Raw genomic sequence first — 15,252 nt, 5'->3', positions numbered from 1 at the left:
TGTATAATTTGGGGATGTCATGATATTTAGCCTTAATCTTCTCGTTGAAGTTTTGCTTTTCACCTGAGTAATCTGTGTTGCTTTTACAGCTTCCAGTGCCCTTGAGAAAGGAAAAGTCAGCCTTCTGACAGCATTAATTACCTCCACCTACTAGGACCTGCAGCTTTCCTGGCACCCTACTCAGGTCCGCAGTGTGCCTGGCAGGGCAATGGAAAGGAAAGGTCCTGTCCCCAAATCTTTCATTAGCACTGAAAGAAAAAATGCTTATGCCTTTAATTTCAAATGTACTTATCTTAGATTCCCAAGTTTGCTCATTAAACCAGCTTTCATACCTCAAATTTCTATAACATAGCTCAAAAAAAAAAAAAAAAAAAAAAAAAAGCTTCCGGAGTTCCTTTATGCCCTAGTTCATTAAGAACTGTCACAGCATTGTCACTGCTATGGCTCAGGTCACGGCTGTGGTGCGGTTGACCCCTGGACCAGAGAACTTCCGCATGCCATGGTTATGGCCAAAAATGCCTCAGATCAAAATCAGTAGAAATATCATGTTCTTCACTATTCTTGTCTCCACTATATCCTCAGATTTTTGTACATACATACACACATACACACACACACATATACACACTATATATGCATGGAAACACAAAGGTTCAAGTAGATAAAAACTTTAACACTTACAAATATTTTTAGAAATTCCTATCCTCTTTTTCAACCCAAACAAAGTATTTTTACTTGCCAACACAAGCAAGTGATTATTTGGAAAGTATTCTGCCAATTCAGTAAGCAGCTAGATCTGGAATGCAACTAATTATATTTTTCATACTGTATACTGGGCACCAAAAGGCAAAGCTGTATTATGATTTATACATATAATTATTTTATTTGCAATGTTATCATGTTATTTTTTACATAAATCAGCAAAACCCAATTTTAAGTGAATGGGTAGTTCCATGAGATAAGAAATTCAAGCCTTACTCATGTCCATATTTACAATTACCACATAGGATTTTCTAAAGGATTAAATAAGTTAATACAAAGTACATGTAAGAGTGTCTGGCCATAGCCCATGTCATGTATACGATAGACACAGCAATAGTCTGATTTGTGTTGGTAGAAATGTGCCTGCAGGTAAATGGTTAAAAGAAAAAAAGGGAGTGTGTTTCTTGTGGCTCAGTGGAAATGAATCCAACTAGTAACCATGAGGTTGCAGGTTTGATCCCTGCCCTTGCTCAGTGGGTTAAGGATCCGGTGTTGCCATGAGCTGTGGTGTAGGTCACAGACGAGGCCTGGATCCTGTATTGCTGTGGCTGTGGTATAGGACTGCAGTTACAGCTCCGACTTGATCCCTAGCCTGGGAACCTCCATATGCCACGGGTGCGGCCCTAAAAAAGCAAAAAGAAAAGAAAAACAAGACACAAGGCCACACTTCCTAGCCTGATTTATTTTATTTTCTATCTATTCTTTAATATCATTCCTCCTGTCTAAGGTCTCTAAAATTGTCCCATCATATTCCCTGCAATAGCTTAGATTCAGTCTTACAGTGACTGCTTCATGATTATCTTTAGAATATTGTTAGGCAGCTATAGTCACCCAAATTCTTCTTTCATTTCTTCATCTTCTTATTCCAATTATGATATTTTGCCCCTGAGTTTTTTTCATACTTCTAGTCTCAGGTAGCAGATGTCAACCGTTTGCTGCTATTTTTCTGTTTTTTTGTTTTTGAAAATACCCCACTTCCTCTTCGGCTCTGATTTCAGGGAGGTAATCTGAGTTATTACATCCAAAAGATTTCTAAGCAGACTTATAGCTAAAAACAACTTTACAAGGTTTAAGTTGTTACGTGCTTGCACTAGTTTAATTCCACAAACAATGGAGGAGAGTTCCAGATGATCTGCATCTTCTATATGGACAAAGTAATTTCATATTTTTAATCTTGATTTTCATTTTTTAAATCACAGTATATTATATGGTATCCACCATTGCTGAGAGTTTGGAGCAGATGTGGAACTTCAAAGTATAAACATGAACAAAAGCCAAGTCTGGAATAAATACAGGTTGAAAAGAGTTATTTTTATGTTTAATAATATTTACTAATAAACTGTACAATTTCTCCCAATCCTTTGGAAATAGGTTGTCCTATAATGGAAAAACAATGATAAATCAAAATTTTTTTCTTATCAAAAATATTTCAGGGAGTTCCCGTCGTGGCGCAGTGGTTAACGAATCCGACTAGGAACCATGAGGTTGCGGGTTCGGTCCCTGCCCTTGCTCAGTGGGTTAACGATCGGGCGTTGCCGTGAGCTGTGGTGTAGGTCGCAGACGCGGCTCGGATCCCGCGTTGCTGTGTCTCTGGCATAGGCTGGTGGCTACAGCTCCGATTCAACCCCTAGCCTGGGAACCTCCATATGCCGCGGGAGCGGCCCAAGAAATAGCAACAACAACAACAACAAAAAGACAAAAGACAAAAAAAAAAAAAAAAAAATTTCAAATCTGAGAAATTCCTACTTTATTTTTCATTCAAAGGAAATTTATTTTTTAAATTGGGTGACCAGAATTTTGTGATATTTTCATAAAACATGTAATAATATCATGCCAATATTCATATGCTCATATTTATAAACTGTGAGGAAATTAATTCAGAACTTTTTACATGATAAGTGCTAAAAAATGGTGTGGTTTTGGCATAGAATGTGAGTGAAAAATAACAGATAAATAACGAATATTGAACATGAGCTTGAAAACTGAAAATTATTTAATTAATTCAAATACTTGTAAAAGGTCTTGAATAACTCATGTAGATTGACTTTTAAACCTTTCTGGTATTTTCTGCTGAAAATTCTCATTTATTAAAACACATCTTGATATAATATGTTGAAGTCTTACAGCTATAAATGTAATTTTATAGAGCCACATGTAAATACAAATGTAAATATAAGCCTTTGCCATATTTTCATTTTCTCTCACAGGAAGTTACACTAAAACAAGTCATGAGGAATCCAAACCATTCTCTTTTGGGGTTTAAGAATGAAGAAAACAATTGCCTCAGCTGCACAGAATTATTCTATAATAGATCCTACCAAGCTATCTGCAAACATGCAACTAAAGCCATTGTATAGTCCCCATGAATGCTCTCCAGTATAATGTGTTTAACCGTTTCAAAAGCTGATAACACTCAACACCTGAGCTGCTTTGTTTAGTTTGGAAATAACAGTTTATTCCTTTGAGTCAAAAAGGAATTCCTTCGGTTTGATTTTATGGTTTTTATGAGCTTGAAGGCACAATAGGATTCAGGAAAGGAACAACATAGAATTCTGTGCATATTACTTTGTATGCTTGAAAAGCAGATTAACTATACTAGTTACGGTTATATTAAACCTACTCTTTCTAAAGGCAATGGTTTCATTTGCAAGGGATAAGAGAAAAGGGGAATGATTACAATATTCTAATAACAAAAAGGACACTATATCAGCAGTGAAGTGAAAATAACCATCATTTCACGGGCAGTCAAATGACATATAAAAATATATTAGTGAACTTTTCTTTCCATTCACTGGTAATTTTCCTTGTTGTTTTCCTAGTTGATTTAAGTACCCTGGTGGTCATTCAATTTGATATATGAGAATATCTTTTTTTTTTTTTAACATACTGCCAACATAGGAGACTATCATAGGGTATAATTTCCTTCATGCCCATGAAAATATTAGAAGAGTGATATATTTACTTCTATTATTTCAAAACAAAACCCAACCAACCAAACAAAAGAGACCTCTTATATAGTTCTGGAATAAAACAAAACAAAGAAGTATTTTAATAATGAGCAGCCATGTTGAATCAATGAATGTCCAAAGTCATATTTTCATTAAAATATAAATACATATGCCAGTCTTTTTTTTTTTTCCATTTGGGAAAAGTGTCAGGCCAACAATACATAATCACCACATTGAAAAGATTTAGATCTCTTCCCTCTGGCAACCAGTTTTACATTTCCTAGAGATGCTAGGTCTAAATCTCTTGCAGTGTGAAAGGAATATTTTTTCATCTATAACTTATCCTTGTGTGAAAATGACAGAAAGCCTTATTTTTAAAGTATATTTAGGTAATGCATATAATATAGTGCATACCCCCAAAAGCTGAAATCCAGTGTATTATATCATCACCTATAAGTGAAAAGATTTAGTTTGTGACATTGTGTAACATGAATGTATTGAGTTTACAGGTGGTCATGGAAATCTATACTTTTTGAGAACTACTTAAGGGTTAAAACACACTCAGTTGCGGAATTTTTGAAATACCAGTTAAGGGGGAATAACAATTAAAAAAAATACCTTTTTTTTTTGGCATGGCATAGAGGCTGATGTGGAATCTCAGTTTCCCAGACTAGGGATTGAACCCGGGTCTCAGTGGTGAGAGTGCCAACTCCTAACCACTAGGCCAGGGAATTCTCAATAAAAAAACATTCTTAAATTGTATTTAGAAAGTTATGTTTTTTTCAAGTAGAGTAGGATGCCAAGTTGTCAGTCTCAGACATTGCCCATTGTACCTGGGTATCAGAGTTACCAAGCAAACCACAACATGGTTAAGCATGGGTGGAACAACGATTTGCTTAAATCAAGAAGAGACAGAGCTCCATATAAATTTTTGGATTGTTTTCTCTAGTTCTGTGAAAAATGTCATGGGTAATTTGACAGGGATTGCATTGAATCTGTAGACTGTTTTGGGTAGTACCGCCATTTTTACAATATTAATTTTTCCAATCCAGGAGCATGGAATATCTTTCCATTTCTTTGAATCCTCTTTAATTTCCTTGATTAATGTTTTATAGTTCTAACCATATAAGTCTTTTACCTCCTTGGTCAGGTTTATTCCTAGGTATTCAATTTTTGGGGGTGCAATTTTAAAAAGTATTCTATTTTTATATTCTTTTTCTAACATTTCTTTGTCAGTATACAGAAATGCAACCACTTTCTGAATGTTAGTCTTGTATCCTGCTACTTTGCTGAATTCATTGATCAGTTCTAGTTTTTATGTGGCATCCTTAGGGTTTTCTATGTATACTATCACATCCTCTGCATAGAGTGACAATTTTACCTTACCTCTTCTCTTCCAATTTGGATACCTTTTATTTATTTATTTTTCGTTTGTATGATTGCTGTGGCTGGGACTTTTTTTTTGGGGGGGGGGACCACCTGTTGTCATTTAGACACTATTTAATCACAATATATTCTTTGACTTTTGCAAGGGATTTAAAGATTTGCTCCTTTAATAATCAGTCAGAAGCCCTGTCAATACTATGTTGAATAACACTACTGAGAGTGGGCATCCATGTCTTTCAGATTTTAGCGAGAAGGCTTTCAGCTTTTCTCCACTGAGTATTACATTGGCTGTGGGTTTGTCATTTATGGCTTTTTTTTATGTTAAGGTATGTTCCCTCTATACCCACTTTGGTCAGTTTTTAATCAGGAATGGATGTTGGATTTTGTCAAATGCTTTTTCTGCATCTATTGAGATGATCATATGGTTTTTGACTTTTGTTAATGTGGTGTATAACACTGATTGATTTGCGTATGTTGAACCATCCTTGTGAACTTGGGATGAATCCCAATTGGTCATGAGTGTATTATCGTTTTTATATGTTGTTGGATTCAGTTGGCTAAATTTTTGTTGATAATTTTTGGGTCTATATTCACCAAAGATATTGGCCCATAATTTTCTTTTTTAGAAAGTAAGTCAGGGAGTTCCCTTCGTGGCGCAGTGGTTAACGAATCCGACTAGGAACCATGAGGTTGCGGATTCGATCCCTGCCCTTGCTCAGTGGGTTAATGATCCGGCGTTGCCGTGAGCTGTGGTGTAAGTTGCAGATGTGGCTCAGATCCCGCATTGCTGTGGCTCTGGTGTAGGCTGGTGGCTACAGCTCGGATTGGACCCCTAGCCTGGGAACCTCCATATGCCAGGGGAGCAGCCCAAGAAATAGCAAAAAGACCAAAAAAAAAAAAAAAAAGAAAAGAAAGTCAGAAAGAGAAAGACAAATACCATATGATATCTATCACTTATATCTGGAATCTAATATATGGCACAAAGGAACCTATCTACAGAAAACAAACAAAATCATGGACTTGGAGAACAGATTTGTGATTGCGAAGGAGGAGGGGGAAGGAGTGGGATGGCCTGGGAGTTTGGGGTTAGTAGATGCAAACTATAGCATTTTGAGTGGATAAACAATGAGATTCTGCTGTACAGCACAGGGAACTATGTCTAATAACTTGTGATGGAACATGATGGAGGATAATGTGAGAAAAATAATGTATATATGTGTATAACTGGGTCACTTTACAGCAGAAATTGACAGGACATTGTAAATCAACTAAATAAAAAAAAAAAAAAACTAAAAAATAAAAAAAAAGGAAGACATGGAGAAAGATCAGCTTCAGTAGTGAGTGTTTGACCCCCACAGCCAAGAGTCTTTCCCAGCAAATGATGCAGGGAAATGTACATGGGCTGCACTTATTCAGTAATGGAACCCAGTCCACTCTCTCTGGAGGACAGATTTAACACTGAAGTTGGCCACATGGCAGGTGGTACACACATTCCAAGCAGAAACGAAAGAGCATTAATTGATTCTGAATCAGGGAAAAGATGTCCCCACACAAGGTGATAAGCCCAGCACAGGCAGGATGGGCTCTTCATCTCTTTCTAAGAAAGTGTTCCAGGCCCACGGTCTATTCATATGTGACTAAGTGGGTACTGAGAGACTGCATGCAAGAAACTGCCTTTTCAACACATTGGTGTTAAAATTTTCAAAGATTATCTACACCATTTCAATTGTCATGATATTAATTAATTTCATGTTTCCTACATTTTTGGCAGAACGTATACATAAAATTATCTGGATTTGGTATAAGCAGGAGTAGATGTTAAAATTTGCTGACTCAAATACGTTAAAAACTTAAGAGTTCCCACTGTGGTGCAACAGGATCTGCAGTGTCTTGGGAGCAATGGGACATAGGTTCCATCCCCAGCCTGGCATCATGGGTTAAAGATCTGGCATTGCCAGAGTTGTGGCTTAGGTTGCAACTATGGCTCGGATCTGATTCCTGGCCTTGGAACTCATATGCTGTGGGGCAGTCAAAAATGAAAGAAAAAGAAAAAAAAATTTGGACACATTTATGTTTCCTGATTATACTCTCCTTAAAAAAAAAAAAAATCAATTTTACATGCTTTTTTCAAGTTATTAGCAAAAAGATTCTAATTGTCCATTTTTTTTTCCTTTTATGGCAGCATCTACAGCATATGGAAATTTCTACATTAGGGGTCGAATCTGAGTTGCACCTGCTGGCCTACCCCACAGCCACAGCAAGTTTGGATTCAAGTCACATCTTGGATCTAGTCAGAAGCTATAGCGATGCCCAATCCTTAACCCAATTAGCAAGGCCAGGGATTGAACCTGCATCCTCACAGAAACTATGTCTGGTTCATAATGCACTGAGCCATGATGGGAATTCTTATTCTCCTTTTTTTTTAAAGTCTCTGCTATATTTCCAATTTTATAACCACTTTTCATTATTAATATATGATTATTTTCACTTCTCCATTATTCATGAATCCATGCAGAATTTGATTTCTTTTAGTATTCATCAAATGTTTAACTTTGAACATTGCTAACTTATTTGGGGCATTCTTTTTAAATTAATCTTTATTCTTATTTTTATTTTATTTTCTCTAGAAAAATAGAACTGGTTATGCAGGGTTTTTTTAAAAACATTTTTCATTAGAAATGTTTTTTTTCTAGTTAGTATTTGAGGTTTTACATTCTCTTATTGACCTGTACTCCCAAATGAAAAATATAACATTTTCATTATTGTTGAGTTCCAAATGTACTCTAATTTCCTTCATGATTTCATCTTATAAGTACTTTATTTACTTACTCTCTTGGGGGGATTATTATTTTTATTTTTTAATTGTTATTTCCCCAATACAATTTTTTTTCCTACTGTACAGCATGGTGACACAGTTACACATACATGTACATGTTCTATTTTCTCACATTATCATGCTCCATCATAAGTGACCAGACATAGTTCTCAGTGCATCACAGCAGGATCTCATTGCTAAACCATTCCAAAGGCAATAGTTTGTATCTGTTAACTCCAAGATCCCCAACCACCACACTCCCTTCCCCTCCCCTCCCCCTTGGCAATCACAAGTCTATTCTCCAAGTCCATGATTTGCTTTTCTATGGAAAGGTTCATTTGTGCCGTATACTAGATTCCAGATATAAGTGATATCATATGGTATTTGTCTTTCTCTTTCTGACTGACTTCACTCAGGATGAGAGTCTCTAGTTCCATCCATGTTACTGAAAATGTCATTATTTTGTTCTTTTTTTATGGCTGAGGAGTATTCTATTGTGTATATATACCACATCTTCCTAATTCAATTGTCTGTCAATGGATATTTGGGTTGTTTCCATGTCTTGGCTATTGTGAATAGAGCTGCAATGAACATGAGGGTGCATGTGTCTTTTTTAAGGAAAGTTTTGTCCGGATATATGCCTAAGAGTGGGATTGCTGGGTCAGATGGTAGTTCTATGTATAGATTTCTAAGGTACATCCATACTGTTCTCCATAGTAGTTGCATCAGCTTACATTCCCACCAACAGTGCAGGAGGGTTCCCTTTTGTCCACACCCCCTCCAGAAATTGTTATTTGTGGACTTATTAATGATGGCCATTCTGAGTGGTGTGAGGTGGTATCTCATGGTAGTTTTGATTTGCATTTCTCTAATAATCAGTGATGTTGAGCATTTTTTCATGTGCTTGTTGGCCATATTGTATTTTAATTATGATTTTTCTGCTTTTAAATTATTATAAAAATGAGATTTGTTAAAATTTATCTTATAAGTGATTTATAATTTATTACATAAAGCCAGAGATTATGGTCTGTATACATAATTAATACATATATATTGCTAAGAATAACTTTATAGCTTTTTACATAGTCATTTTTTACGTAGTCATTCATGGTTTTCATGAATGCTTGAGAATGAATGAATGAATTTTATATTTGTTAGAAATGTTTGCATAGATCTATGAAGTTTGTAGGTAAACTTGTCTATATTCTTACTACTTTTTCTAATTCTGTAGAGGTCTTTTATATCCCTAACAGTGTTTTTCCCCCCTTTTTCTTTTTCAGTCACATCCATGGCATATGGAAGTTGCTGGGCCAGAGATCCAATCCAAGGCACAGCAGTGACCTATGCCACAGGTGCAGCAATGCTGGATCCTTAACCCACTACTCCAAAGCAGGAACTCCCCTAACTTATTTTTTTTTTAATTTCACCTGATCAACTGACAAAGATGTGTTAAAATCTCTTACTAGGGGAGTTCTTGTCGTGGCGCAGTGGTTAACGAATCTGACTAGGAACCATGAGGTTGCCGGTTTGATCCCTGCCCTTGCTCAGTGGGTTAATGATCTGGCGTTGCCGTGAGCTGTGGTGTAGGTTGCAGACACGGCTCGGATCCTGTGTTGCTGTGGCTCTGGCGTAGCCCGGCAGCTACAGTTCCGATTAGACCCCTAGCCTGGGAACCTCCATATGCCAAGGGGCAGCCCAAGAAATGGCAAAAAGACAAAAAAAAAAAAAAAAACAAACTCTTACTATAATTGTGCATTTTAACATAAAATATTTTTATTCCATTAGTTTTTTCATGTTTTGAACATATGTTATATGATTCATATGAGATTACTATATCATTTTCTGATGAAATTGCATAGTTTGAGTTATGAAGCCCCAGAGTACATTTCCCTCAAAGTCTCTTTTGTCTAAAATCCCAATTATCTCTATTTGTATATAAAACCACCCCAAACTTAGTATGTTAAAACAACAGTTAACCTTGAGCACAAATCTTCAAATTGATCAGTTTTCATTGGGGACAGCTCATCCCTGCCCCACTTGATGTCAGCTGGGTGGCTTGAAGCTTGGGAACTAGAATCCATCTGAAACTGGAATCATCTTCATTCACATTTTTGGTGGTTGATGTTGGCCATCAGCTAGCATATTAGCTAGTGGTGGAATCACCTACTCATGGCCTCACCTATGGCTTGGGCTTTCATACATGATGGCGGATCCAAGTGCAAACATCCTGATAGAGAGAGGGTGCTATTTCTAAACTATTTCACATTCAGTTTTCAGGTTCCCAAGCCAGAAGTTGGGCTTTTCCCTTAGTATTCCCAATGTAGCTGTGTCATTCACCCAGCAGAGAGAGGAATGCACTTGAAAATCCACACAAGAATATACTCCCCATCAGGATTGGTAAGGTTCTCTTCATTCTCAAGCTCATTCAAATAGTGCTTTTTGGATCTAGGTTTTATAGTTTAGAATGCAGGGAGTCCCCTCTGGTAGGTGGTTATTTCATCACAATGAGAAGCAGAAACAGCAAACCTATAATGAGGGTCTGTAACAAGCATAGGTGGCCCATGGGATTTTCCTTTTTAAGTTTTATGGATTCTTGATTCTATTGTCTGTATGTCTATCCTTATCCTAGTACAACACAATATTGATTACCATAGGTTTATAGTAAGTTTTGAAGTTGGGAAGTATAGCAAGATTTGAAGTTAGGAAATGAGTCTTCCAATTTTGTTCTTTCTAATGATTGCTTTGGCTATTTTAGGTGCCATGCATTTCTGAATTTTGAAATCAGCTTGTCAATTTTCCTAGAGTCAGGGAGACTGATCTGGGCTCAAAGGTTGACACTGTACTTTCTCAGGCCACATGTAGTTCAAATGTCTAGACTGATGAATCTTGGTGAGATCTCTATGTTCATGGAGGAGTATCTGTGAGAATACTTTGGAGGTGGGTTGTATTTATTTCTGTTAGGAATTTTAGGGCACTCCTAATCAAAGAAAATGTTTTGCTATATTCTAAGTTTGTAACTCACTAGATTCTGAAAATAATGTAAATTGAAGTCCCAAAAGATTACAGGGTTAAGTCTCAATTATATATTTCCATGGGAGACTTTTTTTCTGCTTTGAGCCTTTACAAAGACAGAAAAGTTTCTTGGTCATGCTCTTCTGCTGATTTCTACTTTTAATTCCATTCCTTCACTAAGGATTTGACCGTCAAAGTCTTCCACATTAGATAATATCATTTTGACCTTCCTCCATGTCAGTATCTCATGTTGTTTTTGGCTCTTAAATTCTCATCCTGTGTATCCTAAAATTAGCAAAAGTCTCTAGGACAGCAATACCTTCACAATTCTTATTTTTTAGCTCATTTTAATTTTTTGATCTCAAGGACTTTCCTTATTCTCTCGTGACCTAAAGTGTTCATGTAATAAGAATGTTATATGTGCAAGTATTTCTGGGTATGTTCTCAGGAAGCATCATTTTACCGAGTTCCAAAAACAGAATTATGGTCCTTGTTTGAAAATTTTTTTGCAAAATATTTTATTGAGCAAAACAAGGAACTGCCTTAAAAAAACCTCTGGCTGATGGTGGTGGTGGGTGAAGCTAGACTTCACCTGGAAACATGTTCCTGCTTACCTCTTTCCCTTACCCTATCCTGTTTTTCCAAATCACCTTGTCTTGAAAGCTCTTTCCTAATAAATTGCATGCACCAGAATCCCTGTCTCAGGCTTTTCTTTTCTTTTTTTCTTTTGGCCATGTCCATGGCATGCAAAAGTTCCTGGGTCAGGGATACAACCTGCACCACAGCAGTGACACTGAAAGATCCTTAACTGCTAGGCCACCAGGGAACTCCTCAAGCTTTTCTTTTAGAAATGCCAAAATAAGACAGTATATGATTCCAAATGATGACTCTAATTCAAACCTCATTATCCCCTTCCTCTTCATGAAAATAAGTAAAACTTAGAATTATTAATTAATACTACTAAAACTGTCAAAAAAATGAATTTTCCACACAATGGGGTATGGAAATTTGCTTAACCCATAGTGGGATAGAGGAAATAGTGGAAGTTTGCTAAACAATAAATATCAAACTATCTGGAAGATTGTCCTAAGACAAAGATGGTGCAGAACAGCTCTAGTTAAGATGAAAATGTTAATGGAAGGAAACTAGCAATATTAAAAAGCACAGATTGTTGCATATCTGAAATTTAGTGGCTTGAGAGCATTCATAATAACTGGAATTCCTTTATTTAATGTCTCTAGTCAGCTTACTAATGGTAGACTGACCAAAAAAGACTTTTGATATTGCAGTTTACAATAGGAAATGCATATTTGGTCTTCATTCCTGGCACAGATCTCCTAAAACCCTCAGGATTTCCTAAGTAATGAGAGCTGAGAGAAATAAAGGTGAAAGGAGTCTTTCATTCTTCTTAACAAGTCCCCTCTACTACACCTGGGTTTACATTAATTAGGTTATTTTATGAAAACCCCCTAGAGAGCTCCCTAGAGAATGTGGGCTGGTTGCCAGGGGAACCAGTCATGTGATTAGAGGGTTGGAACTTTGAGCCCTACAACCTACCTCTGGGGAGGAGGCAAGGGCTGGAGATTGTGTTAAACAGTTAATCAATCACGCCTACATAATGAAGCCACCATAACATCCAAACAGTATTGGAAGAGCTTCCAGGATGGAGGTGCTGGGAAGGTGACCCACTTGGAGAGGGCATGGAGCTCTACTCCCTTCCCACATAACTTGCCCTATGTACCTCCTCCATCTGGCTGTTTCTGAACTGTATCCTTTTATATTAAACCAGTAATCTAGGAAATAAAGCGTTTTCCTGAGTTCTATGAGCCATTCAAGAAAATTATAGAATCAGAGGAGTTCATACAACCTGCAAGAAAGAAGTGATAAATATGGAGAGAAAGAAAGAGAGGAAATGGATCCTGGATAGTCCTTAGTTGTGCTCAAATAGTTACAGGTTAACTAACTAATATGAAGAGAGAAATACAACACAATAAAGAAAATTTCAGTGTGTTGAATCAGTATGTCTACATATTTTGATAACCAAGTTTACAAGATTATGATTTTTTAAGCCACTAAGAGAATAATTAACAAGAATTTACTACTTTATTCATTTTCCTTTTTTCAGAAAGAAAATAATCATGAGAATAATTATAATAAAAACGTCATAGTGGAATAATTATAATTTAAAAGAAGTAAAATTATTAGAAATACTCTATTCTAAAATTTATTGACATATAATACAGATATGCATTTATATTTTGTTCAAGTCACTAAGACACTGACACTTTAGCTTAGTATTCCAATATCAATAAATATTTAACTTACTAAAACTATTCATGTCCCATAGCACAAACCCTTTCCTAGAAAAATAAAACAGTAATAAAAGAAATGTTGGTTTTGCTTTCTAATTAAGAAAGTAACTGTATAGTTTTAATTTTATAAAAAGTAATTGAATTTTAAAATAAAACATTTATATTCTCTTAATTCATAAATATCTAGCATCTATATAAGGGTTAATGTTACAAAATTAATAAAAAGGATTTTTAGAATATTAAATAAGCTTGCTTTCATATCAAATTTGTTTTATTTCCATACTCTATCAGTGATATCAACATTGCAAGTGAAATAGGTTTTGCATTTCATATAGTTTCTGCACATGGAAGCATAATTCTCCGCAGAAAAGTTGCTTCTAATTTTTAATACATTTCTTAATGTGAAGTTACCTCAGGGAAATTTCATGTCAGTTTACAGAATATTAAAGGCCCAAGCACAGGGAATGCCTGAATCTATACATGCTAAATGCACCATAAAATGCAATCTTTGAATTATGCTTTGTTTAGGAGGTCACCAAGAGCAGTTTAGTTTCACTTTATCTCATTTTGAATTATAAATACTGTTTATATGATGTCTATTACTGTTATTTCCTGCGAGCTGAGGCAAGAATAAGATTTTCCCTTGTAATAATCTTCTATTTTATTTCCTAAAGTAGATAGCAACAGTCAATATAGGCATTATAATTTTATGAATGAAAATATAGTAAAAACAAAATAGATAGTAATGATTGTGAGGATCAAAACTCTCACTATCCTAGCTGAAATTAGAATAGAAAGGTGAGCATTGGATTGGCATCACCAAACATGGTGGAGTCATGTCTGTGTGTCCCTCCACAGACACAACTAAAAAGCTAGCACAAGTTCTCAGAATCAACTTCTGCAGACTTTGTAATCTAGTCAGAAAGTACAACAACCAGGAGAAAGCTTAAGGTAAAAAGAAGCTGTTGCATGGTAAGGTAGAAGCTCTATTTAAAGTGCCTGCAGAATATCATCTCCCTCTGTGCACATGGACAGCAGCCATTAAGACTGCAGCCTGCACTCCTGGTGCATGTTGAGTGCAAGAGGGAACAAAACAGATCATAATGGCAAAGGATTGTGGTTGTGGCTACCAGTCTGGAGGGTTCCTGAAGGACCATTAGAAGGGCTTATCTCTGATCCACCCACCATGAAACATACCCAAATAGATAAATTAAACAGACTTTTAACTATTAAGGAATCAAATTCCTAATTTTACAACTCTCAAAAAAGCAATCGTCATGCCTTTATGATGTTTTTGGAGAGTTCCACCAAATGGAAAGAAGAATTGACAGCAATTCTACATGATCTCTTACAGATAATAAGTGAAAGATGCCCTACTTTTCTTTTTTTCTTTTTCTTTCTTTTTATGGCCTCAGCCCAGGGAATATGGAGGATCCCAGGCTAGGGTCTAACTGGAGCTATAGCTGCCAGCCTACGCCACAGATACAGCAATGCCAGATTTGAGCCATGTCTGCAGCCTACACTACAGCTTTCAGCAACACCAGATCTTTAACCCCCTGAGCAAGGCCAGGGATCAAACCCGCGACCTCATGGTTCCTAGTCAGATTCATTTCTGCTGCTCCACAGTGGGAATGCCAAGATGCCCTACCTTTCAAAGCTAATATTTTCCTGATACCAAAACCAAAAACACTACAAAAAACTCCAAGACTATAGATGAATATCTCATTAACATAAAACAAAACTCTTTAGAAAAATATTAGCAAACAGAAATCTGTAATATATAAGATATATAAATATATATGTATATATAAAATAATTATACTAAGACTGTCAAGTTTATTCCAAAAATGAAAACTTAAAAAAAAATAATTAAGGTTGATTTACAATGTTCCGTCAAGTTCTGCTGTACAGCAAAGTGCCCCAGTTTTATATACATAGATTTATATTATTTTTCTCATATTATCTTCTGTCATGTTCTATCACAAGAGACTGGATATAGTTCCCTGTGCTATACAGC

At 36.1% G+C, this 15,252-nt stretch overlaps 1 long non-coding RNA gene across 1 annotated transcript in view; it reads right to left on the bottom strand.

The window, feature by feature from the left end:
• The window catches only part of LOC110256461, a 277,952-nt gene continuing 264,111 nt past the window's right edge, over positions 1,412–15,252 (bottom strand). The window contains exon 3 of the long non-coding RNA XR_002338002.1: positions 1,412–2,042. This is a non-coding gene — a long non-coding RNA (uncharacterized LOC110256461). The remainder of the gene's footprint in view (positions 2,043–15,252) is intronic.

The sequence above is a fragment of the Sus scrofa genome, chromosome 13 (assembly GCF_000003025.6).
Source record: "Sus scrofa isolate TJ Tabasco breed Duroc chromosome 13, Sscrofa11.1, whole genome shotgun sequence".
Lineage (NCBI taxonomy): Eukaryota > Metazoa > Chordata > Mammalia > Artiodactyla > Suidae > Sus > Sus scrofa.
This window is presented reverse-complemented; position numbering and strand designations above follow the sequence as displayed.